Source organism: Phyllostomus discolor, chromosome 1 (genome assembly GCF_004126475.2).
Source record: "Phyllostomus discolor isolate MPI-MPIP mPhyDis1 chromosome 1, mPhyDis1.pri.v3, whole genome shotgun sequence".
Classification (NCBI taxonomy): Eukaryota; Metazoa; Chordata; class Mammalia; order Chiroptera; family Phyllostomidae; genus Phyllostomus; species Phyllostomus discolor.
In genome coordinates, this window is record NC_040903.2 from 9,255,880 (window position 1) to 9,282,526 (window position 26,647).

At 41.3% G+C, this 26,647-nt stretch overlaps 1 pseudogene; it reads right to left on the reverse strand.

Annotated features, from left to right (window-relative positions):
- Window positions 1-1,602: 1,602 nt before the first annotated feature.
- LOC114493489 lies at window positions 1,603-1,703 on the reverse strand (annotated as a pseudogene).
- Between the last annotated feature and the right edge of the window lie 24,944 nt (window positions 1,704-26,647).

Here is a 26,647-nt window from a genome sequence, read left to right on the forward strand (position 1 = left end):
ATTGAAAATCAACTCATTGTACACACACACATTTTTTTTGAACTCTGTGTTATGTTCCATCAACCTATTTATCCACGGCTGCATTTCATTCCACAGAACGAGTGGCAGTGGAAGGTGTGCAGCTGCCTTTCAAGGGTGCGGACTGTGAGCTGCACACACCACTGCTCCTCTGCCACCAGCCAGAGCCTGGCTGTGCCCGCTGTCTGAGCGTGGGCTGCTCCAGCAGAACACCACAGCCCGGTGACTTATAAATGGCAGGAGGTCATTTCTCACAGCTCTGGGGGCTGGAAGTCCGGGATCGTGGCGCCAGCATGGCCACGGGAGGGCCCTCTTCTGGGGTGCACAATTTCCCCTTAATTAAGTGGCAGAAAAGACCACAGGGATGGTGGAGCACCTAGATGGAGAGATCTGGGACTCTGCCTTTCCGTGTAGGCAGAGCTGCCTGCCTGCCAAGACTAAACAGCAGCTATCACAGGAAGGAAAAAGAAACCTTCCATTTTGTTTAAATACTGTGATTGTTAAAGCAGTCAAATTAATATCCATATTGTATGTCCTGTTTTAAAAATTCTTTTCTTCATTTAATATCATATTGAAAAAGACTTTTATTTGCCATTAACTATTTTAATGGCTAAGTAATGTTCATGGCACAGATGTATCGTTATTTAACTAAGCCCTTATCATTGCCCATTGAGGGTACTTCACTTTTTAATGTTATATATAATACAAAAATGCGAGTTCTAATGCTATAGATATCTATGTGTGTATGTGTGTTTTTATATGCACACGTACATAAATATACAGTAAGCACACACGTATGTATATGTTATATGTGCACATGATGAGAGATTACTATACATAGAATTACTTGATCAAAGTCCTTTCACATTTTTAAGGCTTTTAAAATGATCAAGTTGACTGCCTATACTTTTGCACTAATTTACCCTACCAATAGGAATACATAAGGTCTGTCCAGAAGGTATCCAGCCATGTCATATGAAAAGTAGAACAGGACATTTATTGAACAGGATAACATATACAAGAAACACTGTACATAGGACAATGACGCCTCAGTCCCCTTCAAAGTAGGCACCTTGGGACCTCACACAGTTCTCCCAATCACCATCAGCTGCCCCATTTTATTTTCCTGAATTGTATCGATGGTCTGACATCTCTTCCCTTTCAAAGTTTTAGTTTTAGGAAAATACAGAAGTTGCAGGGTATCAAATCTAGGCTGTAGGGTAGTGGAGTCATCTGGGTGATTTGATGTTTTGCCAAAAAACTCTGCACAAGACGTGATGTATGAGGGGGTGTGTCATCGTGATCAAGCTGCCAATTACCAGTTGCCCATAGCTGCAGCCTTCTGAATCATCTGAATAGTTTCTGCAGAGGAAAGTTCAAGTTTAACACACAATTTGATGCGGATTCATTGCTCTGCTCAGTCATTTTGAATGTGATGGCCACACAGTACACGTGCTCACTCAAAGGAGTCTACTGCCTCCACTGACTAATGCAGTGAGTCATCATCGTTCATGCACGTGCACTCCAGTCCACTCGGCTGTTGGGTTACCTTGATGTCATGCAAAATGCTCTCGTTATATTAACAGTGGCTGGACTTTTTCTGGACAGAACTATCCAGTGTTGAATTTTTAAACTGATAAGAACAGATACTGCATTTGATCTTAGCCAAAAGGCCGAGAAGTGATTCAGTGTTGAAGTTTCCAAAATATTTTGAGGTACAATTTATATAATAGAAATCCACAGATCTTAAGTACTCAATTTCACAAGTTTTAACAATTGTATACACCCATGTGACTGCCACACTAAAAAAGATAGAGAACATTTCAATTACTCAGAAAGTTACAGTGTGCCTCTTTACTCAATCCTTATCCCACAGAAGCAAGCACTGTTTTGATTTCTAACTTTGCATATTTTCTGGACTTCATATAGATGAAATCATATAGTAGGTATTCTTGAGATTCATCCATGTTATTGCAAATAGCTGTGTTCTGTTGTATGAAGTTACTACATTAAAAAAATCTGTTCTGTTGACAAATATTTGTGTTATTTCCAGTTTTGGGCTCTTATGAATGTGACTTTTTGTGAACATATGTTTTTTATTTAGTTACTTTTGAATAGATACCTAAGAGTGGGATTGCTGGGTCATAGGGTAGATGCAGATTTAACTTCTGAAGAAACTGACATGTAGCTTTCAAAAGTGATCGTACAACTCGATGCCCCCATCAGCCATGCGGGAGAGTTTCAGATGTTTTCATCCTGGCATACATTTGGTATAGTCAGTCGTTTCAATTTTAGCTATTCTGGTGGCTGTGGAAATCTTGCTCTGTGTCCTTTTGACTAATGAGGTTGACTGAGCTCCTTTGTATATGCTTATTGACCATTGGCATGCATTTTGTGAACATTTGTTAAAGTCTTTTGTCTGTTTTTACAGACTGAATTTTATTTTTATCATTGATTTGAGGGAGTTTTTATATATTCTGGATACAAGTTCTTCATCAGATATATGTGTTAAGATATATTTTAACTTTAAGTTTTCTAAAATTAGGGTTAAGTACAGTTGATCACCTTTTACTTCTACGTTTAGAGTGCTAAAAGTTTATCCTGTGTTTTCTTTTAGGAACTTCGTAGTTGCAATTTTTCCAACACAGGAAATGACCTATTTCAAGTAAACTTTGTTATTACAATGAGGTAGGGGACAAGTTTCATTTATTTTCCACAAGTTTTTTATACATTGGTTAAAATAACTTTATTTCAGTTTTGCCAATGATAAGTATGACCAGCAATTCATTGTTGTTTTGTGCCTTGATGAATGTTGACTTTGAATATTTTCCTGAGTTTTTATGTTCCTACAACTTTGAGTCAGAGGCATTTCAACAGCCAATTCCAAATGGTAGACTTCTTGACTTCAGAAAATATCTTGCTTTTTTATTTTTGAAAGAAGTAAAATAGCCTTAGCAGGATTGTTCTGATAACATGCTTTGAGATTAGAAAATACCCAGAAGAATTATTGGCAACCATCAATCTATTTTGAATTGGTAAGGATTTAGATGGACACATGAAGAGTTAAGATGGCCGTATTTGTGTGATATTGTTCAACTGGAAGATATTGAATTTTTCAATATAGGTTAACACATAGGAAAAGACTAATTATACCCAATATTAAGAATAGTGTAATAACTGTTAGAGCTGAAAAGCATGAGCTATGCTTTCCAGGGAAATAAATGAAACCTGTTTAAAATATATTAATGTAAAGAAGAACCGAGAATATATTGTAAGGAAGCAGCTTATGCTGACAAGTTAAACCAAATTACTTTGAGGATTTTGCCCTTAGCTTTCTATGACAAAATAGAGGAGCTATCCATGTGATGTCAAAATCCGAGTTTCTCAGGAAAGGGCGAGTCTCACTCCTGCTGAGGTTTTCAGGGATGCACTGTATATAGATGCGCCAGAGCTCTAAGGAGAGTCAACCATTCACATTCCTTTTGGAGGGTTAATGTCTGAGAAAAGTGACTAGCTAAGCAGCTATAGTAATTCCAATACAGAGCACATTTACATTTTTCTAATAATACAATTCATGTAATTCTTTATGCCACATAAATCTTTTCCACACACTTCCCGATATTTGGCTTGCATATGCTTTATGAAAGCTCTAAAATAAGCTCAAATCTTCTTTTTCTCTGGTATTTTTTTAATCAGTTAATTTCTTTCCACGACCTCTAGTAGTTACACTGTGCCATTTGGACTTAGAACCGTACATAATTCTATTCTCCATGGTCCCCATCTTTTCTTTCTGACAAAGGTAAGGATTCTTATTTCATTATCTTAAAATGTTTCTCACATATATTCTATTAGAGTTTGTATTTTGTAACTCACTACATCTTCATTTCTTATTTTCTTTTTGGTGACTCAAAAATAAGGCAAGCCTTCAGTACAAAGGCAAGTAATTGCCACAGGGAGAGGGTTGACATACTTTCCCCCAAGGAACTTCATCTTGTTAAGTGTTTAAAATTGCTTAGCACATTTTTCTTAAGGGATTTAGCATTTATTTTTTTTTCAGTGCTTTTATAATGCTAAAAAATCTATTTTATGTATTGAATAGAGTTCTCATAATATCTGTGACAGCAGTTCTGTCAAAGCACTTGAAAAGTATGCTCTCTCATTATGGAAATTTTGAAAGCCTGTGTCCCTTCAAAAATAATGTTTTGCTTTGGAAGCTTTGCAAAGCAGCTTAAATTTTGGAACATCGTAGGGAGCAATCCTCAGAGAAACCATTTCAGTTTTCTAATTAGAGAATCCGGGACAATGTTACAGGAGCCAGACTAGACAATATCACTTCACCTGAGACCGCTCGAACTATACCTTCTAAAGGGTTCTCCGCAACAGAGAAGTTCTATTTTTCAGCGTTGCCCTAGCGATGGGTTGGTGGCTTAAAGAGTTGCAGTGCCTTAAATGGAAAGCATTGAGGATCCAAACGCTGAGTTGATCCTTTCTGACAGAGGAGAAATACCAACAAGCCAACCCCAAACAGTATGATCCGAAGCAGTGCATAATTAACAGCCATCTGCATGTCTTGTGTGGCCCTTTCTGTATGTGAAATAGGGCCAGCACTATGTGAGTGCTTAAAAGCTTCTTTCAAAAAATTTAAAATCCTTCGTGAGACATCCCCCTACAGTACAGAGAATAAGACAAACCGAAGTATTCATGACCAGCCCCCTCCCCCTTCTTATTTTCTTATAATATGTGTGAGTGATTTACAACCCAATTAACATAATGCCATACCAGCACACTGGAAAAGGTTTATTGTAGATTTTAAAATATTCTATGATTCATGAAAAGAATTCAGGCTCTAGGAGCTAAGAAAATAATGTTGTGTGTTTCCATCAAGATTGTAGGCCAAAATTTATTCTGACTTCTAAAGGAGTCTACTCCTACAAACTAGTGGTAATTACTAAGGTCTCAAATACAGAAGTTTTATTTTTTAGTTCTTTATGATAAACTTGACTCCTAAGCAGATATTTAATATACTGCTATATCTTTTTAATTTAGTAGGAAGTGACTGATAAAGAACCTATTCACTACTTTTTGTAATAGGTTTAAGTTATATATAGGTGATGCTCCTTTTAATCCATGTAAATAGCATGGCTAGTTTAGGAGAACATAAGTGTTTAGCCCATAATTTCAGAAGACTGGCTCATCTTGCACAGATAATCAGTAGTATCCAAGAACACATTTTCCTGTTGTGTCCCCATGGTTTGGGGTGTTATATAAAGGCATCTGGATTTTTTTCAAAGATTTTATTTATTTATTTTTAGAGAGGGAAGGGAAGGAGAAAGCGAGAGAGAGAGAAACATCAATGTGCGGTTGCTGGGGGTCATGGCCTGCAACCCAGGCATGTGGCCTGACTGGGAATCGAACCTGTGATACTTTGGTTCACAGCCTGCACTCAATCCACTGAGCTACGCCAGCCAGGCGGCATCTGGATTTTTGTAGGGAGGAAACTGGTCCTGATGTCCTCAGAAGTTCCTTTAAGTCTTAGATCCTATGATTTTATGAATTTCAGTTTTATTTTCTTTATTTTTATTTTTAAATTACAGGTGACATTTAATTTTATGTTAGTTTCATGTGTATAGCACAATGGCTAGACATTTATATAACTTACAAAGTGATACACCGGACAATCCCAGTAGCCACCTGGTAAAATGCAGAGTTATTAGATTATTGACTCTGTGCCCTGTGCTCTACTTTGCATCCCCATGGCTCCTCTGTAACTGCCAGTTTGTACTTCTTTCTCCCAGCCCCCCGACTCCCTGAGTTTTAGTTTTAGAATGCTGTCTTCAACAGTCAGTGAAAATATGTAAGGTTATTATGTACATCGATATAAGACTTCTCAAAGATCTGGAATTAAAAAAAATGTTTATGTTTACATTAAAAATTTGTATGATGATTTTACTTCTTACATAGTCTACTTGCAGAATTTATATGAGTACTCTATATTCTCTCTATTTCCCATGACACAGAATCTTTTCTTTGGAGCTTTCAAGCCTAACTCTTCAGAGGTTTAATTTAATACTTCTTCCCAAATGTAACTGGTGTGCTCGGGTTGGTATACAAATTATTGATATTCCTAAACACAGCACTCTGAATTCCCACAGGCTTGTATGTTCAGAGATAATCCATCCAGTCTTGCCTTAGAGATTCTCTACTGATAGCCTTATAATCCCCATGGCCTCACTGGTAAATAACTGGTAACTTCTGTTTTTTTGTTTTTGTTTGTTTTTTTTTTTTTGTCACTCACAAATGCAGCCAGACTTCCAGCCAAGATGGAGGTGTAGATAGATAAGCTTTGCCTCCTTGCACAACTATAAGAAGGATAGCAACCAATCAAAAACCAACAACAATAACAACAAAACCCAGAACTGCCAGGACCTTGAACTGTGTGGAAGTCCAACAACCAAGGAGTTAAAGAGGAAACATTCATCCATATGGCTAGGAGGGGCAGAGATGGGCAGCTGGGGTGGAGGGGATATATGATGAGGCAGCCAGTGAAACAGGCACTCTTACATTCACATGTGGATAAAAACTGGGAGGGACAACTGGGGAGTGAGCAATTCCAGCCCTAGGACAGACCGTGCAGCCCAGGGTTCCCGTGCTGGGAAAAATAAAGCCTTATAACCTCTGGCTGTAAAAACCTGTGGGGATTGCAGTGGCAAAAGAAACTGCCAGTCTCTCAGGAGAGTGTGTTTGAGGAGCTCATGGGGTCCTAGAACATACACAAGCCCACCCACTCAGGGAATCAGCACCAAGGCAGCAGTTGGAAGGGCACCAGTCACTTGTGGAAAGTGGGGGAAATGACTGAAAGTGGGGGGAGGGCTGAGAAAGTGGCATATTGTTCCTTCTCTGACCCCTCCCCCACACACAGCACCCTGCTCTGGGAAAATCTAAGGCTCCACCCCTTACAATGTAACAGGTGTGCCAACAAATTGAGGAGATAAAGAAATATGGCCCAAATGAAAGAACAGAACAAAGCCCCAGAAAAAGAATTAAGTAATGAGGAGATAGCCAACCTATCAGATGAAGAGTTCAAAACAGTGGTAATCAGGATGCTAACAGAAATTATTAAGTATGGCCACAAAATAAAGGAAGAATTAAAGGCTATACAAAGTGAAATAAAAAAATATATACAGGGAACCAACAGTGAAGGGGAGGAAACTGGGACTCAAATCAATGATTTGGAACCAAAGGAAGAAATAAACATTCACCAGGAACAGAAAGAAGAAAAAAGAATTAAAAAAAAATGAGGGAGAGGCTTAGGAACCTTTGGGACAACCTTAAACATACCAACATCTGAATCATAGGGGTGCCAGGAGAAGAGGAAGAGCAAAAATTTGAAAAAAAAAAAAAGAAAGAAAACTTCCCCAATTTGCCTAAAGAAATAGACATGCAAGTCCAGGAATCTCAGAGAGTCCCAAAGAAGTTGGACCCAAAGAGGGCCACACCAAAACACATCGTAATGAAAATGCCAAAGTTTAAAGATAAAGAGAGAATCTTAAAAGCAGCACAAGAAAGGAAGAGAGTTACCTACAAGGGAGTGCCCGTAAGAGTATTAGCTGATTTCTCAAAAGAAACCTTGCAGTCAAGAAGTATTCAAAGTCATGAAAAGCAAGGAGCTACATCTAAGATTACTCTATCTAGCAAAGCTATCATTTAAAATGGAAGGGCAGATAAAGTACTTCCCAGGCAAGGTAAAGCTAAAGGAGTTCATTATCCCCAAGCCCTTATTTTATGAGATGTTAAAGGGACTTATCTAAGAAAAAGAAGATCAAAACTATGAAAAGTAAAATGACAACAAACTCACAACTATCAACAATTGAACCTAAAAAAACCCCACAAAAACAAACTAAGCAAACAACTAGAACAGGAACAGCACCACAGAAATGGAGATCACACGGAGGGTTATCATCAGGGAGTGCGGGGAGAATGGAGGAATAAGGGTACAGGGAATAAGAAGCACAGTTGGTAGGTACAAAATAGACGGGGGGGAGGTTAAGAATAGTATAGGAAATGGAGAAGCCAAAGAGCTATATGTATGACCCATGGACATGAACTAAGTGTGGAGATGGCTGGAGGGAATGGGTACTGGGCAGAGGGGAATATGGGGGAAAATGGGACAATTGTAATAGTATAAGCAATAAAATATACTTAAACAATGCAGCCAGAGCTCAATCCCTGATGCTGTTTTGGTCAGAGGATTTGGTCATCCCAGGATGTCATCCCTTATCTGTGTGGCTCTTGTTCTTCTTGCCACAGAACCCCAAGGCTTCACAGAGCCACGTGGTCTTGGTGTGGTTTTCCGTGGCCAGGGGATTCAGTACTTGAAGTGTGCCAGGTCTCTCTGGGGCTCAGTGTCTGCATCCAGTTGGTTTTAGCTCTAGAGGGAGGAAGAAGTATTTCTACCTTCTGGTCTTCGGACTCCATTGTCTGGTTTTCATGGTATGACTGAGAGGAAGCAGGCCTTCGCTACAGGGAAGTCTTCATCTCCAGCCTCCGGACTGTGGTCTGGCTTCAATGGACCTGGCAAGACACTTAGTAACTGACCTGATTTGTGTGTCAGAGTTATGTGGTCATTTTCACCGTCAACTTCTTAAGCATGGACCTTCTAAAGAAGGAATTTACTGAGCTGATGTTTACATGGAATTTATGGGGAAGGAAATGCAAGTGTGTTGAAGCCTCTCTTTTCCCTTATTCAAGATTACACTTTCTAATATTTTAAAATCCCAGTTCCCCTCAATTTTATACCTCCTTAATGACTCCCAATTCTAGAAATACTCTGCATATAACAGTGATTATTATAAATTGTACTCAGGAGAGATTATTCTAAATTGTCTGTAGGCTTGGAACTTATTCGCCAACAGTTTTGTGGTTCTGTTTACTGAAATAAAATATATGTGGTGTCACTTTTCATTAATTCCATAAATATTTATTTCCTATCTACAGTGTGTCATCGGAGTTTTAGATCCTTTGGAGAGCATGGAGAGTATGAGACAACTCTGAATACAAATGTTTATATTTGAAGACCTGGAATAAGTGGTCATAATAATTAATCACAATCAAGAATCAAGAAATACAATAGGAACAACAATAATAAATATGAACCAAATGGTTTATTAAATAAACTGTTTTCAAAGAAGTATGATAAAATTCAATGGAAATACAGATGCAATTCACAATTATGTCAACCACCATAAAAATCAGTATGAAAAGAAATTTGAACGCGATTGCTTATACAAAAGAAGGAAACATAAATGTCTCAGAGAATTTCTGCTTTGCCCTTGGCTATGACAAAATGTTGCTGCTTTGCTTATTTTCTTATTTTTCCCCATGCCGTAGTATGAAAACAGTCTTTTTATTAAAAGAGCTAAGAATGGTTCAATGCCGTAGTTAAACCGATGAAGCAAGATCTCTGGATTCATTGTTTAAGCGGTGTTTTACATAATTGGAAGGTACAGTTTCAAGGATGTTGATACCAAAATAAATTTTAATTGCTGATTTCATTCACATCCATGACTACTGACATGAAAGGATTAACTCTTTTATTTCAAAAGTGGATGTTTGTTGCTTTTTAAATCATATTTTGAAACTTAAGTGACAGATTTTATTTGACTTCATGCTGCCACCATAAGTGACAGGGAACTAATATTTTTAAGTCACATAGTACTTTATGTTTGACACTTTCCATGCACTTCTTTATTTAATTTTTGCAACTCTAGGGGGAAGCTCCCCTCTATTTATCTATCCATTCATTGATATACCCAACAAATATTTATTGAACACTTAAGAGTATACACAAGGACGGCAGTAACAACAGTAAGGTAAGCCTGGCGACTCCAGGGAGAAGTCTGTGCCCATGACCTGAGTGAGTAGGAGGGGAGAAGGCTGCTTCTGGAATTAACACGTCATTGATGCTAAAACCCCCACTGGTCCCGGTCTCAGGGGAACTGCTGTAGAAGACAGCTGGGAAGACAACGACCAGGAATTGAGTTGGGATTTCCCAGGATGCCCGGGTTTATCGTCTGTACCATACGGACGGTCAATGTCAGGGAAGAGGTCCCTTCACAGGGGCTGAGAATGTTCTCTGGCAGTGGTAGATGGGACTGTTGCTGGGGACAGAGAAAGCAGTGCTGCTAATCTGAGGGAGTACCTAGAAGCGGTTTGGCCGAGAGTCACAGGGTGGGATTTGAGATGAACTGATTTAGATACTAAAGGATGACTTCACTGTGTACTCTAGGATCATAAGGTTGGATGAAAGGGTTATTTACATAAATGTGAAGAAGTGAAGCTTTGAAAAGTCATACAGTGATAAGCAAAGAAACTGGGATTCAAATCCTAGTTTCTCCTTCTTCTTTGGGAAATATTTAAATTATTTTTTTTTTCTTAAGGTAGTTGCTATACAATCTTATATTGGTTGTACTAGTTTCAGTTATACAATTACGTCTAGTTTACGTCTGTCACCACGTAAACTTATCTCGACATGACTGATTATTTTCCCCTTCCCTCTCCCCACTTCTCAGCCCCTCCCTTCTGGTAAACATCCTTTGGGGCTCTGTTTACATGACTTTGTTTTTGTTTCATTTTGTTTGGTCACTTTTAAACCATTTGTAGACCCTTATTTGAAATGCTTTCCTTGGAATTTGCCTTTGATACTGCATGGAAAAATCTGTATAAAATGGGCAATTTTTTTATATAGCGAAATGCTTTGGTAAATAGTGAGAGTCATTCCAAGTTGTGTTCTGACTCTCTGTTCTTTGTTCAGATTGTACTATGCGCCTCTTAAGAGGCAGAGTGTCTCTATGACTTAATTGTGATGAGGGTAATAATTGAAAGTAGGTGGTTGTACTGTGCCACAGGAGATAATTAAAGAAAGGAATTGCACCATTAGCTGGGCTTTTAGTACCATGCATTATCCGTATGAAAGATGATGTTATGATTCCAACTATATGTTGCTGAGATAAAAAATATTTACAGAGTTAATACTTCAGATCAGAGGGCATTAAGAAATACATTAGGTATAGACAACACTTCAGAGATATCATTAATACTTTGGAAATCTCACAGGCATCAATACAGGGGGCATTGACTTTTTGGTTTTTGACCCGTACTTTTATTGCCAGTAGTGTGGGCAATTCTTTCTGCACCTACGATTTCCTCAGCTGACCATACCTGTGTAACCAGGACCCAGATGAAGAAACAGAATATTACTCGGTCCCCAGAAACCACCTCGTGCATGGAATGGCCTGGCGTTTCTTCTTGCAGGCATACCTCCTGATCTGCACTCCTGTGCAATGGAGTACTTCTAAATTTGCCGCTCATGCTCTTGATTACTTCTCCCAACTTTTGCTAATTTCTTTCCCACCACGAAAAAAACCCCTTCAACGTTGTTATTATTTTGCCCTATTATTTTTTTTCAGCAGCTTGAAAATGTTAACAGAAATGAGAATTCGAAACTACATCAAGCCCAGCAACGTGAAAACGACACTGCAGCGTGGCTCAGGCCAGCGGTGTTTTCTCTCCCCAAAGAGATGGAACACAGTGCTGAGCAGTAGCCTAGTCCTCTCCTCTAAATAGATTTGAGAGAACGATGTTTTGTGTCTTCAAGGTAGCATACACGCAATTGAATAACAAAGTTGCTATGGAAACTATTGAACGATAGAAAAAGCACAAATAAAATTTGTATAATTCGTGGAATTCTGAGGATTTTCAGCTCTATGATTATAATACACAGAACTTCTTGCCCAATAGGGCAATTTTCTATTTGGTAAACATCTTTTTTTTTTTTTGTCCATAAGTACTGAAATTAAATTAATTAAATTACTCAGGAAAACCTGCCTGGAATTATCAAAATTCTGTTTTGAAGGCTTACAATTGCTAACTATACTGGTTTTTTAAAATATAGAAATGTATATAAACATATTTTTCACTTATTTAAAGAATCAATAAGTTCTATAAACAATTTATATTATAATATAAGGTGCTGCTTGGCCTTGCAGAAAGTGGACAGGGACCCAAAATCTGCAGAAGAGGAGAGGACATGGTTTAGAGGGTAATGGGATGCACATATTAATTTTTGGCTCTAAAGTGGAATTGAGACCAGTTTAGAAGAGACGGTGGCAGTTCATGTCCTAGGCCACAGGTATTTTCGCTCTCCTGTCACAAGCGAAAGAAACAGGAATTCATTAATCCAAGAAGCATTTATTAAAAGCCTTCTTTGTTTCTGGTGTTCTTCCAGGCACCAGGGAAACAGCAGAAAACAAGGCCTCAGGTGCAAAATTCCTGTTCTCACAAGGTTTACCTTCTGGCAGTGTTGGGTGATAAAAAAAATGTTAGCTAGTAGTAAGTGTTATGATGAGCATCAAACGGAAGGGCTACTTACTTTACTAGTGGGCAGCCAGGAAAGTTCTCACCAGGAGATCCCATTGGGTCTGAATCCTAAACAGCGAGAAGGGGGCAGATGGAGGAAGATTTGAGGCCACAACATCCACACAGGAAAAGCTAAGGCAAAGGCTCGAGGACATGGTGAGTTTATTTCTGTCTCCCAAGAACTGTAAGTTGCTTGTGGTACCTGGTACCCACATCCAGGCAAGATTCAGAGATCACTGTGCTGTTCGGTGTTTGGAGTATGACTTTAGGAGGAGAGAGCAGTTTTGCCTTTTTTGTTGACTCCCTTCTCTGCAGTCGTGGGTGATGCTTCAAAGTGGTCTGCCCCTCCCATCAGACAGAAGTGGAAGATTCAACAGCTCAGCGTGCACTCATTTCCTGGTGCATCTTTCCTTTCTCTTCCCCCTTTCCTCCTCCTTCTTGCCAGCTTGTCTCTCCTTCTTTCTGCCCTCTCTGCTACCCTCTCTCCCTCCCTGCCTCTCTGCCTTCCTTTATTCCTCATACATCTGTGAAATGCCCAGAGTGTGTGTACATGACGAAGGCACAATCGAAGAAGTTTTGTGGGAGCAGATTCATTAGTCAGAGCTCACCAAGAACAGGTGGTCCCCATCCGAGAAATTCAAACACACAGCTTGCTTCAGCTTTGACTGATTTTCTGAGGCAGAATTTAAGAGTTCCAGATTCACAAATTTCAAAGTACAATAACCTCTTCTGTTTGTTTCACTTATTATAGCAAATGTCTCTCATTGGTGAGATCAACATTTTTGGCGTGTGCATTTCGAGGTGGGAGTGTGGGGGAAGGTGTTATGCCAACAGTCAGGGGAAAGGAAACTCAGTTCCCTGTGCCTGAAAATAATGACTAATTCCCTCACATCAGGGTTGGCCTTTGGGATATGGGTTTTGAAAACTTAACTCATTGGTGGGGGAAAAGACTACAGACATGCAAATGAAGCCATAAAAAAGTACAAAGTGGACCATGTGCCAAGGATTGACATTAAGGCCTATCATAGCATGTAGCACAGCCAGATAAGTATATTATTTTATAGCATTTTTATAGCCATTGTATAAGAGGGTAAGTAAGAATTACCTGTCTGTTTTAACCACTCTGGACTTCGGAATTTTGAATACAATTGCTAATGGAGTCAACATGACTTGGATACTATTATTACTGTTACTACTGTTTTAACTTGCAGTGTCTGAGGAGGTTCTTTAGGATATTTCTGAATATCATTAAAGGGATACCAGTGAATCCACACCAACCAGCGAGAACTATGTACGGTGTATTTCATTTACTGCATGTAAAACTTTACTGTAATTCAGTTTTAGTTCAATAAAAGTAATAACTAGACATGAGCTTCCTATCTCCTCTCACTAACAACTAGTGCATCCCTTGGCCTCCCCTTGCCAAGGGGAAGGTGCCTGCCCTGGGCTGCCTGGGAATCGCTCTTCCTCCAGTCTCCATTGGTCCTCATCTCTCACTTGTTAATCCTGGAAAAGCCATTCCACTGTATTTGATGGCTGATGTCATATGTCAACCTGACTGGGCTAAGGGATGCTGGGATAGCTGGTAAAACATTATTCCTGAGTGTGTCTATGAGGGTGGTCCCAGAAGACGTTAGCATTGGACCCAGAAGATGAGGAAAGGTCCACCCCCATTCATGTGAGTGGGTATCATCCAATTTGTTAGGAGCCTCAGTAGAACGGAAAGGTGCAGGAAGGGTGAACTCTGTCTCTCTCTCCTTGAGCTGGGACATCCACCTTCTCCCACCCACAGACGACAGAGCTCCTGGTTCTCGGGCTGTGGGACTCCAGTACCTTCACCGTCAGCTCCCCTCTTCTCTTCGGACCCAAGCTGAACTATGCTCCAGCTTTCCTGGTTCTCTAGCTCACAGACAGCGATTGTGGGGCTCCTTGGCCTCTGTAACAAGGTAAGCCAATTCCTGTAATCAATCAACCACCCACACTCACACACCCATCATTGGTTCTGTTTCTCTGAAGAACCCTGACTAATATAGGGTATGAGGTTAAGACCAATTCGGAGAATCCTCAATTCCTGCTTCTTCAATTGTTTGATGTTTAAGTTCTGCCATGCTCTGAATGTTTGTCACTCCCCTCGCTGTACTCCTACGTTGAAATTCTAACCTCCACGGTGATGTATTATGGGGGGGGATGCTTTGGGAGGATTGGATCACGAGGGTGGAGCCCTTATACGTGGGGCCCCAGAGAGCTCTCTCGCCCTCTCTTCACGGTGTGAGGATGCACTGGGAAGTCTCCAGGCCAGGAAGACTCCTTGACCTTGGACTTCCAGTCTCTAGAACTGTGAGAAATACATTTCTTTATTATTTTTTTATTATATATTTATTTCTTCATTATACCAGCGTGAACTAAGACATCTCCTTTTGGTCGCTCCTTCCCTAGTTATTATTTTCAGCCTTACTTACCCTGACTTATGTACATATATTCAGTGAATACTACCACTTGGGTGTCTAACAGTCTTGTAAGTTATGAAATCCAAAATGGAATTGTAATTTCTACCCCCTGTCTTCTATACCTTAGGATTCTGCTCTTACAGTTACATAGGGCAAAAGTGCTTGGAATCATCCTTGACTCCTCTCTTTTTTCATAATTTATGTCCAATTCCGTAGTACAGCCTGGGCCTTTGGCGTAGGTTGCCTGCCTTAATGACTGTAGCCAATGACATTCCTGTGTTCACATCCTTGACAATGTGGCTCCAGTGTCCTTATGAGAGGGGCACCAGAGAGCTCCTTCCTGTCTTCAACCAGGTGGGGTGATGGTGAGAAGACAGCCGTCCTTGAAGGAAACTCTCGGCTCTCACCAGATGGAGGCCGCCAGCACCATGTTCTTGGGCTTCCCAGCCTCCAGATCTGTGAGAAGGGAATTTCTGATGTTTATAAGCTGCTCAGTCTCTGGCATTTTGCTATAGGAGCCTCAAGGGACTAAGACGATTTCTAACCACAGTTTTTGCTGCTTTTCTTCAGCGTTCTTTTCAAAGCGCTGGCAGCTGAGGTCTGCTGTGTGGCTCTGTGTTCTCAGCAGCCTCTGTCTTCTCTCCCCGCTTCTGACTTGGGCGGTGGGGGGTGGGGGGTGGGGGGTGGGGTTAATCAATCCTGATGTGAGTGTGTGTGTGCGTGCACATGTGTGTGTGAAGCAACTTTCCAACCGGGTCAGCACCAATAAACAATTTCCTTTTCTGACAACTGTCTATGGACCTTGTTGTCTTACCTGACACTACTGTCAGAGCCTAGGAGCTCTGACCTCTGTGAGCCTACTTACCCACCCTCCTGCCTGCCTACCTCTGTGTGTCCTCCTGACCTTCGTGCTGCAAATACACTGGACCTTTCTTCATTCCTGGACCCACCGTGTTCCCTCCCATCTCAGGGCTATCTCACATATGGCTCCTTCTGCCTGAAAAGCTTTTCTTCATGTGCTGAGTCCTGCTCATTTCTCAGGTGTCTGGGATATGCCTCTGCTACAGACATGATGTCCTTGACCATGTAATCTACATTGCACTTGCTCCATTATGTTCTTTGCATCAGTCAGGGCGATGCTTAACTGATTTAACTTCCACATTTCAGTGGTTTTACACAGTTTATTTCTTTTTTTTTTTTTAAGGTTCTATCCATTTATTTTTAGAGAGGGAAGGGAGGGAGAAAGAGAGAGAGAGAGAGAGAAACATCAATGTGTGGTTGCTGGGGGCCGCAGCCTGCAAACCAGGCATGTGCCCTGACTGGGAATCGAACCTGCGATGCTTTGGTTCGCAGCCCACGCTCAATCCACTGAGCTACGCAAGCCAGAACAAAGCTTATTTCTTACTCACTGTGTTAGTTTCTAAGGACTGATGTAATGAAGTGCAAGAACTGGATGGCTTAAAAAGGCAGGAATGTGTTGTCTCACAGTCTTGGAGGCTAGAGATCTGAAATCATGGTATCAAATATTCTCTCCGAAGGCTCTCAGGGAGAACCCTTTCTTGCGTTTTCTAGCCTCTGGTATTTGCCAGTATGCCTCGGTGTTCTTGACTGGTAGTAGGTGTGTCACTCCGGTTACATGGCCGTTTTCTTCGTGCGCATCTTCATGCTGTCTTCTCTGTGCGTGTGTCTGTCTCTGTGCACAAATTTATCCTTTTTATGAGGGCATCAGTCATGTGGGATTGGAGCCCCTTTTAACTTGATTTCTTCTGTGCAGACTGTCCACAGAAGGCTACATTCCTAGGTACTGGGAGTTACGAGTTCAACATAATTTAAGCCATAATAGTCACATAATACAGATGTTTTTGGTAGGTGGGCAGCTTCCGGTCCACGCTGATTTAGGAACCAGAGTCCTCCCACTTTGTGGCTCTACTGTCTCTCAGACTTGGGCGTCGCGTGCATGCAGGTGATGCAAGCGGAGAGTGAAGGCATGTTACCTCAGCCCCACGTTGGCCCAGAGGGGGCGCACCTCCCTTCTCCCTACCACCCCCTGGGAGCCCTGTCCCAAGGCTCCGCCCCGTGGAAGGAGAGGATGCAAAATGCGGTCTGTGGGTGAGGTTCCTGAAGCCATTTGTGGGGAAGGGATGGTATTTCTATTCACGCTTCTTCACAGACCGGTACTTTATGAACTCTAACATGTATTATATTAAATACATACAAAAGAAGAGATCGTTTTATCATTGAAACTTAACAGAGATAAACACTACTTTGCCAGAGTTCTATGTTTGTCAATATTCAACTCCCCGTTCTGTACTCGCTGTCCTCGTGGCCGTCAGGCAGTTCCCAGCCGGGCGCTGGTCCGCGGCTGCGCTCTGATAGCGCTGCCTTGCAAGGTGCAAGGGAGCCGTCTTAGTCTGTTTAGGCTGCTGTAACAAATACCGCGGACAGGTGGCTTAAACAACAGATGCTAGTTCTGGAGGCTGGGAAGTCCAAGATCAAGGCGCCTGCAGGTTTGCCTTGGCCAGGGTCCTCTTCCGAGCCAGAGAACAAGCCAGCCTCTTCTTTATAAGGACACTAATCCCATCTCGGGGGCTCTCCTCTCATGACCTCACCCAAATCTAATTACCTCGCAAAGATCCCACCTCTAAATACATCCCATTGGGGGTTAGGGCTTTGATATGGCTTAGGGGGGCACAGAAGTGTAATACTTATTACATAGATGACTATTTCTGCCTTACTCTGATAACCCCTGGCGCTTACCCCAGCCCTGCCTTTATACTTCACTATATTATAATTATTTGTTTGGCACTTGTCTTCTCTGTTTGTCCCCTGGACTCCAAGCTCTGTGAGGGCAGAAGCTACTTTCTCCTTGTTTACTGCTGCGCACTCGGCACTTGGCTGAGTGTTGTACCTGAAGCTGGAGGCTATCTGATGCTTGTGAAAACTTGGTTTCTGGTCTGCACCTGGAATAGTCCCTAAGAAAATATGTTTGCCTAAAATCTGTGATATTAATTCATGTGACAGAAGCTCTGTTATTTTCTTCTGCTTGTTAAATGCTTTCCTTATGTCTTATTTATCCATCACTGGTGATCGAGGGCTATGTAATGCAGAGAAGAAGGATTTCCTTGGAAGAATGAGCTTAGCGAGATGACAGGCAGGCAGTCCGGCTGGGTGGCTGTCGTGGGTTAGGGCAAGAAGAGTGGCAATAGTTGTCAGAACTCTGACTGCACACGGGAAGAATGATTTTGTAAGCAACATAAGAATATTTTGCTAAAGAAGTAAATATTTAGAAACACAGAGAAGGCCCAGGTCATGGCAATGAGAACTCTTCCAGGAAGACAGAAAAAGAACAATTATAGACAATGGATGCTAAAAACATGTAGCCATGGAGAATGGAATGCCACTGAGTTCTGTAAAGGATACATTTTGAGAGTTTTTGAATGCAAGATTCAGATGTGGACCCATTAGGCAAGAACCTAATGAAATACTTGAGCGGGATTATTTGCAATATTTTTCTCCAGCAGCTGGAAATATTATTGTTCTTCAGGAAGGAACTTGGGTGGAATTTTTTCTAATTTTGTATCTCAGATATTTTTCTCAAGAGTGGTTGCTACGCACAGAAAGGAATGCATTAGCATACATACAAATAGCTAACATTTACTGAGAGCTCTGTCAGGTACTGAACTGTGTACTTTACATGCATTGTTCGCTTAACCCCCACGCAGCTCTACAAGGTAGATCCTATTATTTTCTCCATTTCATAGGTAAAAGAACTGAATCTATAAAAAGTTTCAGTAATTTGCTAAAGTCCTGGAGCTTGTAAGTGAGGAATTTATACTCAGTTGTTAATAACTTATTTTAATACCAAATTCAATCATCCAAAAGTCGGTCTTTCCCCTAAGGTCAAGTCACTATTGATGTCTTAGTTTCAGGAAGAATGACATTCTCTCTAAGCATATTTTTTATTGAAACTTTTTATGTTACATTATGTAATATTATATTATGCTGTGTTATGCCGTATTGCGTTGTTCATTTTTGGTCACAAAGATCTTTCTTAACTAGTAATTGTTTGAATGTGCCATCACACCAAATTTCCAGAACTAATATTCAGAGTCAGAGGAAAGAGATTTAGGTTAACATCACCCAGGATTTCATAGGCAACCCATTGCTTTTGCATATTATCCTCAGGAGAAGCTCTTGAGCTACAGAGAAAAATGTTCAACTCCAGTGACAATAAACTAGCAAAATGATGTGTTAAAAGAATGTCTATCGAAGATAGAAATCTGATGGAATAAAAGTGATTGCTGCAAGGAAGGAGATGATGGCAACTTCCAGTGACTCAATTTCTTTCTAGCGGTTAACATACATTTTAAACTCATGAGCTTTTGTTGTGTTACTTGAGTTTTCGGCTTAGCAATCTCATTGATTTAGCATGGCGTGAGCTTCCCTTCCTCCTTCAAAGTGACAACCAACTCAGGCTGTGTGTCCCTTTCCTTGGTATCCTCAGGTTTGTGACAGATGGTATATCCCATTAGCTTGGCTGGCATCCTGGGAAGGGAGCCTGGAAGTTACGTTGCTTGCCCTATGGTCTAGGATACAGTAAACTGAGACACAGTATGCTGTGGCCTCGCCACGTACTAAGTATAGCATGCCCTGCTGCACAGATGAAGGAAAGAGTTGTATTTATGTGAAGGGAGGGAGGCTTAATAGAGGAGGAGAAGTTTAAGCTGTGTTTCTGAATGCACCAGACCCGCAGTTCCATGAAGACAATGATTAAATCCATTTTTACTACTGTATTACCTAGAACTTACGACCATTCTTGAAACAAAACAAGCACTAAATACATATTTGTTAAATCAAATAAAAGGGTAAGTGATTGAGAAACCACTGTGGCATAGTTGAAAAAGATAAGGACTGTGGAGGTGAATAATCTAAGTTTGTTTTCTTCCCGAGTTTGCTCTTTACCAGCTGTGTGGTCTTGGCGAAGTCACCTACCCTGAGTGTTAGCCTCCTAACTGTGAAAATGGAGAGAGGAATGCAAATGTGGAGATATCATCGTGAATGTTAAATGAAGTCAAATATGTCAAAATACCAAAAAATCAGGCAATTAATATATTGTAGGGTTGTTTTGCTACCGAATTTAAAAAGATTTGTTTAATAATATACTTTTAAGCACCTAAGTTTTACAATGGCTCTTTCAGATTTTCTTAGGGTTAATTTCCAAGTGCCATTTCAAGAAATCTTTAAAGCAAAATTAAACTTAGCCACCACTCATTGTTACATAGTAAGTGGTGATGTAAAAATATAAAAAATATTTCCTCTCATAAGGACAGATATCCTTCTTTTTTGGCTCTGCACACACAATTTTGATATATCTAAACATGTGCAGTCACTTGCTAAATACAAATATTGATCTTTTCCCCACATAGTTGACTGTATTTAGTTGAAAGGACCTGTTCAGCGAGCCTGACATTACAATATCTGAGATTAGACTCTCAGAGACACCAAGAGCTGATCACAAGTTATTCAGCCTTTTCCACGGGATGGGGCCTGGTGCCGTGAAATCTCTCTTTCATACGCACTGAGGCGCAGTGCTTGGCTTTTCCGTGGTGATAATAAAACAATTTGACAAACAAATTTAAGTAAAAAGGAATTCCATTCTTCACTCTCATTTCTAGTAATACTGAAAGAATTCAAACATGTAGTGCAGTAGGCAGTGTTTTAAGGTGGCTGCCAAGATTCCATTCCCACTCTCCGGTTTGCATGTTTCATGTGACCACGTTTCTTCGAGTGTGGTTGGGACCTGTGAACATCATGTTACTAACCAGCTGACTTGGAGTCAGGCAAAGGGGGAGTTATCCTTCCCGGGCCTCACCTAATCCGATGAGTTTTTAGAAGAAGAAGTGGCAGCCTGGAAGGAAGCAGATGGACCCTCGTTGTGAACTGACTATGAGACATCAGTCGAGGAGCCGTGGACAATCTCTGGACACTGAGAGTGGTCCCCGGCCACCAAGAGGTCGCAAGAGAATGCACACTCTTCCAGTCCTGCAACCACAGTGATTGAATTCAGTCAACAATTCCCGTCTTTTCATAATTAAAAATGTCCACAATCCTTTTGGTATTTCGGAGATAGAAATTGGGTCCCTCCAATCCTGGAGGTGGATGACTTGACATTTCTGTGTCGGGTGGACAAGTCCTCTAGCATCTGTCACCACATGTAACGCAACAGCAGGCAGGCCTCTGGCTGAAGTGCCCTTTAGTCCGACGCGGCTCCCCGTCAGATTTTATGGAAGTGTTTGTGTTCTGTGTTAGTCTCAGCCTCTCGATAGTGACGCTGTCTACCGGGAGTGCCTGGGGGCACCGACCTTGGCCTGCCTGCTCCCGGTGGAGGAGCCCGTGCTGTGGCTGCCGCAGTCCTTTTGGTTCTTACGATGATTGAAAGATACGTCTCAGCAACAACCGTCAGCGACACCGAGAAAACAAGGGTTAATACTCAAGTCTGGGGGTGCTTGCACCCCCAGAGCCACACAGTGAGGTCAGGGAGGGAGAGGCAGAGAAAGAGAGAGGGAGAGAGGTCTCTCAAGTCTGAAGTTGGGGTTCCTAGGGTTTCTTGGGTTCACTCTTTCTTTATTGATGAATTTGAAACATGAGAGAGGGGGTTAAAGTGGGAAGGATAATGTAAGGTCACTCGAGGTCATTTGTCTAAGTCACCAAGGCACCCAGGGCTTTCTGAAAGGGGAACTTCACAGCTGGGTTGGCGGCTCTTTATCTAGTAGCTGCCAGTGTGGTGGTGACTAGAGATGGCTGTCTTTGAAACGGATACCTCAGCAATCCAAGGCTTAATGTCAGGCACTTGTATTACAATAAAAATGCTAGTTGTCAGGCACTTACACTACAAATTGTCATTGTTATTGTTGCTTTAGTGATCTCTTTTATCCGCTGCATTGTGATTCTTAGAAAATGAGAATTTGGCTTAGTATGTCTCCGAATTTCCTGTTCCTGGAATAGGGCCTAATACACAAAAGGCATCCAGTTCACATTTGCTGAACAAATGAATGAAGATAATAATATCTGACAGTTGTGGGAAATTGGATGGGAATAATGGGACCGTAGACTAAACATAAAACTGAGAATTAGAAGTTTGGAAAGAAACTCGAAGAGATTATTTTCAACGTCCTCATTGGTTACATAGTTGTTTAGTGACAAATCCGGAATGCGACTATGTTGGCCGACTCGTACTTTCTGCTTTCACTACACCAACGTAGCTGCAATTGAACCTGAATCAGGAGACATTTAGGATGGACATTTTAAGGAGAGGTAACACACAGAAGCAGGAGACAAACCAGAGTAAGAGTGTGCTTATATGTATCAGCATGTGTGTGCATGTGTGTGCCTGTGATATGGTGAGTTACAAGAACATATATTTGGTCTTCCCCTTGGTTCCTGGCACAAAGCTCCTAAAACCCTTGCAGTTGTCTAAGTAAGAAGAGCCATGAAGGTGTCTTTTGCTATTCATAACAAGCCCCTTCCAGCCACACCTGCCTTTATACAGATGAGGTGATTTTTGGAAAGCCCTTAAGGATGGGGCCTGGTTGCTAGGGGAACCAACCAGTGACTGGAGTTGGAGCTTTCAGCCCAGTCCCTTGACCTCTTGGGAGGGGAGGGAGGCTGGAGGTTGGAGATAATCAGCAGTGGCCAATGATTTAATTAATCATGAGTACATAATGAAGCCTCTATAAAAACCCCTGAAGGGCGGGGCTCAGAGAGCTTTCGGGTTGGTGCCGGGAGGGTACGTACCTGGAGAGGGCTAGGATGATCGGTGCCCCCTCCGCACCTTGCCTTGTGCATCTTTTCCATCAGGCTCTCCCTGAATTTTATAATACATTGGTAATCTAGTGAGTGAAGTGTTTTCCTAAGTTCTGTGAGCTGCTCTGGCAAATTACCAAACCTAAGGGGCAGGAGCAGGAAGAACCTCTGACTTATAACTGGTGGCTCATAAACCCAGGTGACAACCTGTCTGAATTTGGGGGGCGCAGTCTGACCTGGGACTGAGCCCTTACCCTGTGGGGTCTGACTGTGTTTCCAGGTAGTGTCAGAACTGAATTGTAAGAAATGCAGCTGGTGGAAGAAGATTGCTTGGGATGGGACAATCTCTCACGCATCTGGTGGCAGAAGTATTGGAAATAGAGTACAGAAAAAGAGTTTTCCCTTTCAGTAACATGCAGCGGGTTTGGGTAGGTACATTAATGCCCTAATTCTTCACTCCTCCGTACACACAGTGGGGAAAAGTGGGCTTATAGTTGTTCATATGGAAAATAGTATAATAATAACACAAGCATAAACTCTGTGTTTTGCATGTTCACGACTGCAAACCTACCTTTGTCCCACCCTGTACTTGTACATACTCATTGCCAAGTGACTTTGTGGTCTACCCCATGAAGAGGCAGTGGATTTCCCTACTCCTTGACTTTGTGTTCAGACCCATGCTTTTGCCAATAGAATTTTTAACAGGCGTGGCATGACCAAAGGCTTGAAAGAAGCCTGATTGGGTGAGTTTGCTCCTACTACCAGGGTGATAGACAAGTGGAACAGAGACTGGTTGCTGTAGTTGAACCCATTCCAAGGTCCACTGCCTCCCTGACAACCTACAGATGTGTGTGAGCCCGCGCAAGAGCAGTGAAAACATTCAGTTGAGCCTGGTGCAAGCCAGTCTAACCACAGCAATGAGGTAAATAAATCTTGATTATTGTATGCTGCTGAGATTGTCATACAGCACTACTGTAACCATAATTAACTTGCCAGGGATTATTGCTAGAAATAGGAAATAGAGATGATGGGGAGTGATGGCAGCAAAGTGGTCCTGAAAAGGAATTGTGGGAGTTCAGGGCTGCATCTCAGGGGCAGGGCAGAGCGAGGGAAATGCTGCATTTGCATGCTAGACTCACAGTGGGGTCCTTCTGATACACATCTCAGATTTAGAAGGCAGCATTCCATTCTGAAAGTGAGTAAGTTATTTTCCTTTTACAAGGGCCAAGGAGTTATGAAACAGCGCATTTCCTGAACTATGAGATGAAGACTAGTAGGGATGAGTGGGAAATAAGATAAACATATATCTGACTCTTAATTATTTCTGTGTAGTTGAAAAATTAGAGGAAATCCACTTTATTAAAAGGTGGAGAGCTCAGAGTTATTTGTAATATTTGCACAATAAAGGGCATTTGCTTTGTGGGGAGAGATACCACTTGACTCCATCAACACATTTGCCTGTGTAATTAGAGAACCAACCACTGCCAAAAACACATTATTGACTTCAAATTATGGCAGAAAATTGAAATGCTCTTGACTGGCACTTTTTCAAATTCCTCTTGATTTCAATCAAGAGCCTCAGTCCTGGGCGGTCTCTCCCCTCTTCCTTCTCTCCTCCTTCAGCCAAGTCCTCTGCCTCGATCATCCCCAGATCTCTTCTTTTTCTTCACGTCTTTTCCTCTGGCCCGGAATCTCCTTCCCTCATCTTCAGTATTATCGCATTCTTATGCCTCTTATTCATAACTCTTCTCATGTCTCTTTTATTCCAAAAATATACTGAATTTGGGTGGATGAGGACAAGGACCCGCAACTATTTGAGAAGACTGTGGCTGCTATAGCAAGGGGACTCCAAACTACAAAGGTTCAAATGAGAGACAAGTTTATTTCTCTCTCACTAGATGTTCCAGAAGGGGGAAGTGGTCCAAGATAGAGAGAAGACTGCCTCACAAAGTCAACCAGGAGTCTAGTTACTTTAATGTGTTGCCCAGCTGTTGGCTAGGGTGCTGTCCACATCTGTATTTTTTTTCAATTTTTTAATTGTATTTTTTCCCATTACCATTTAGTCCACTTATGCCCCCTCCCCACCCCTGCAATCAGCACACTGTTGTCCATGTCCATGAGTCCCTTGTCCTTTTTGCTCGATCCCTCCAACCTTAACACCATCCTCCCCCAGATTTGTCATCTTCCTCTCCATCTGAGTCTGTCTCTATTTTGCTTGTTAGTTCAGTTTGTTTGTTAAATTCCACACATGAGTGAAATCATATGGTATTTGTCTTTCTCTGACTGGCTTATTTCACTTAGTATAATGTTCTCCATGTCTATCCATGCTGTTGCAAAGGGTAAAATTTTCTTCTATTTTATGGCTGAGTAGTGTTCCATTGTGTTACTGTCCTATAGTTGTTATATGCACTCACCTACTGATAGACACTTGGGCTGCTTCCATGTCTTGGCAACTGTAAATAATGCTGCAGTGAACATAGGGGTGCTTATGTTCTTCTGAATTAGTGTTTTGGGTTCTATCAGATATATTCCCAGAAGTGGGATCACTGGATCAAAAGGCAGATCCATTTTTACTTTTTAAAAAAGATTTTATTTATTTATTCTTAGAGAGAGGAGAAAAGAGGGAGAAAGAGAGGTGGAGAAATATCATACATCAGTCAGTTCCCTCTGCGTGCCCCCAACTCGGGACCTCGCCCGCAACCCTAGCATGTACCCTGACTGGGAATTGAACCGGTGACCTTATGGCCTGCAGGCTGACATGCAATCCACTGAGCCACACCAGCTCATTTTAATTTTTTGAGGTATCTCCATACTGCTTTCCACAGTGGCTGCACCAATCTGCATTTCTACCAACAGGGCGAAAGGATTCCTCTTTCTTAGCATCCTCTCCAGCCCTTGTTTGTTGATTTATTGATGATGGCCATTCTGACAGGTGTGAGATATTTCACTGTGGTTCTACTTTGCATTTCTCTCTTGATTAGTGATGTTGAGCATCTTTTCATATGTCTATTGACCATCTCTTTGTCCTCTTTGGAGAAGTGTCTATTCAGGTCCTTTGCTCATTTTCTAATTGGCTATTTTTTTTTTGCTGTTGAGTTTTGTTAGTTCTTTATAAATTTTTCATATTAACCCTTTATCCAACATATTGGCGAATATGTTCTCTCATTCCATGGGTTGTCTTTTTATTTTGTTGATGTTTTCCTTTGCTGTGCAAAAACTTTTTAGTTTGATGTAGTCCCATTTGTTTATTTTTTCTTTTGTTTCCCTGGCTTCACATCTGCATTTTTGATGCTGGTGTTTGATGGTCACGTTTATGTGTCAGTGTTTAGGAAGAAAAAATGAGAAAAGGAGAAGGAAAGTGATTCCCTCTAAAGGAAGTGATGTAAAACCTGCACATATCACTACTCCTTATAGTTCATTGATAAAAATTTAGTCACATGACCATATTTAACTGCATGGGAGTCTGGGAAATGTATTAGCCAATTGATTGGCCATATGCCATGCTAAACCATATTGGCAGGGATGTAATATTAAAAGACAAGAAGGAGATAGCTTTGCTGGATAGAGTAATCTTGGATGTAGGTTCTTGCCTTTCATGACTGCAAATACTTCTTTCCAGTTCCTTCTTGCCTGCAAGGTTTCTGTTGAGAAAGCAGCTGATAGTCTTATGGGAACTCCTTTGTAGGTGACTGTTTCCTTTTCTCCTGTTGCTTTTAAGAGTCTCTCCTTATCTTTAATCTTGGGTAATATAAATATGATGTGCCTTGGTGTGTGCTTCCTTGGGTCCAACTTCTTTGGGACTCTCTGAGCTTCCTGGGCTATCATTTAGAATGGAAGGGTAGATAAAGTGCTTCCCAGATAAGGTAAAGTTAAAAGAGTTCATCATCACCAAGCCCTTATTATATGAAATGTTAAAGGGACTTATCTAAGAAAAAGAAGAAGATAAAAAATAAGAACAGTAAAAT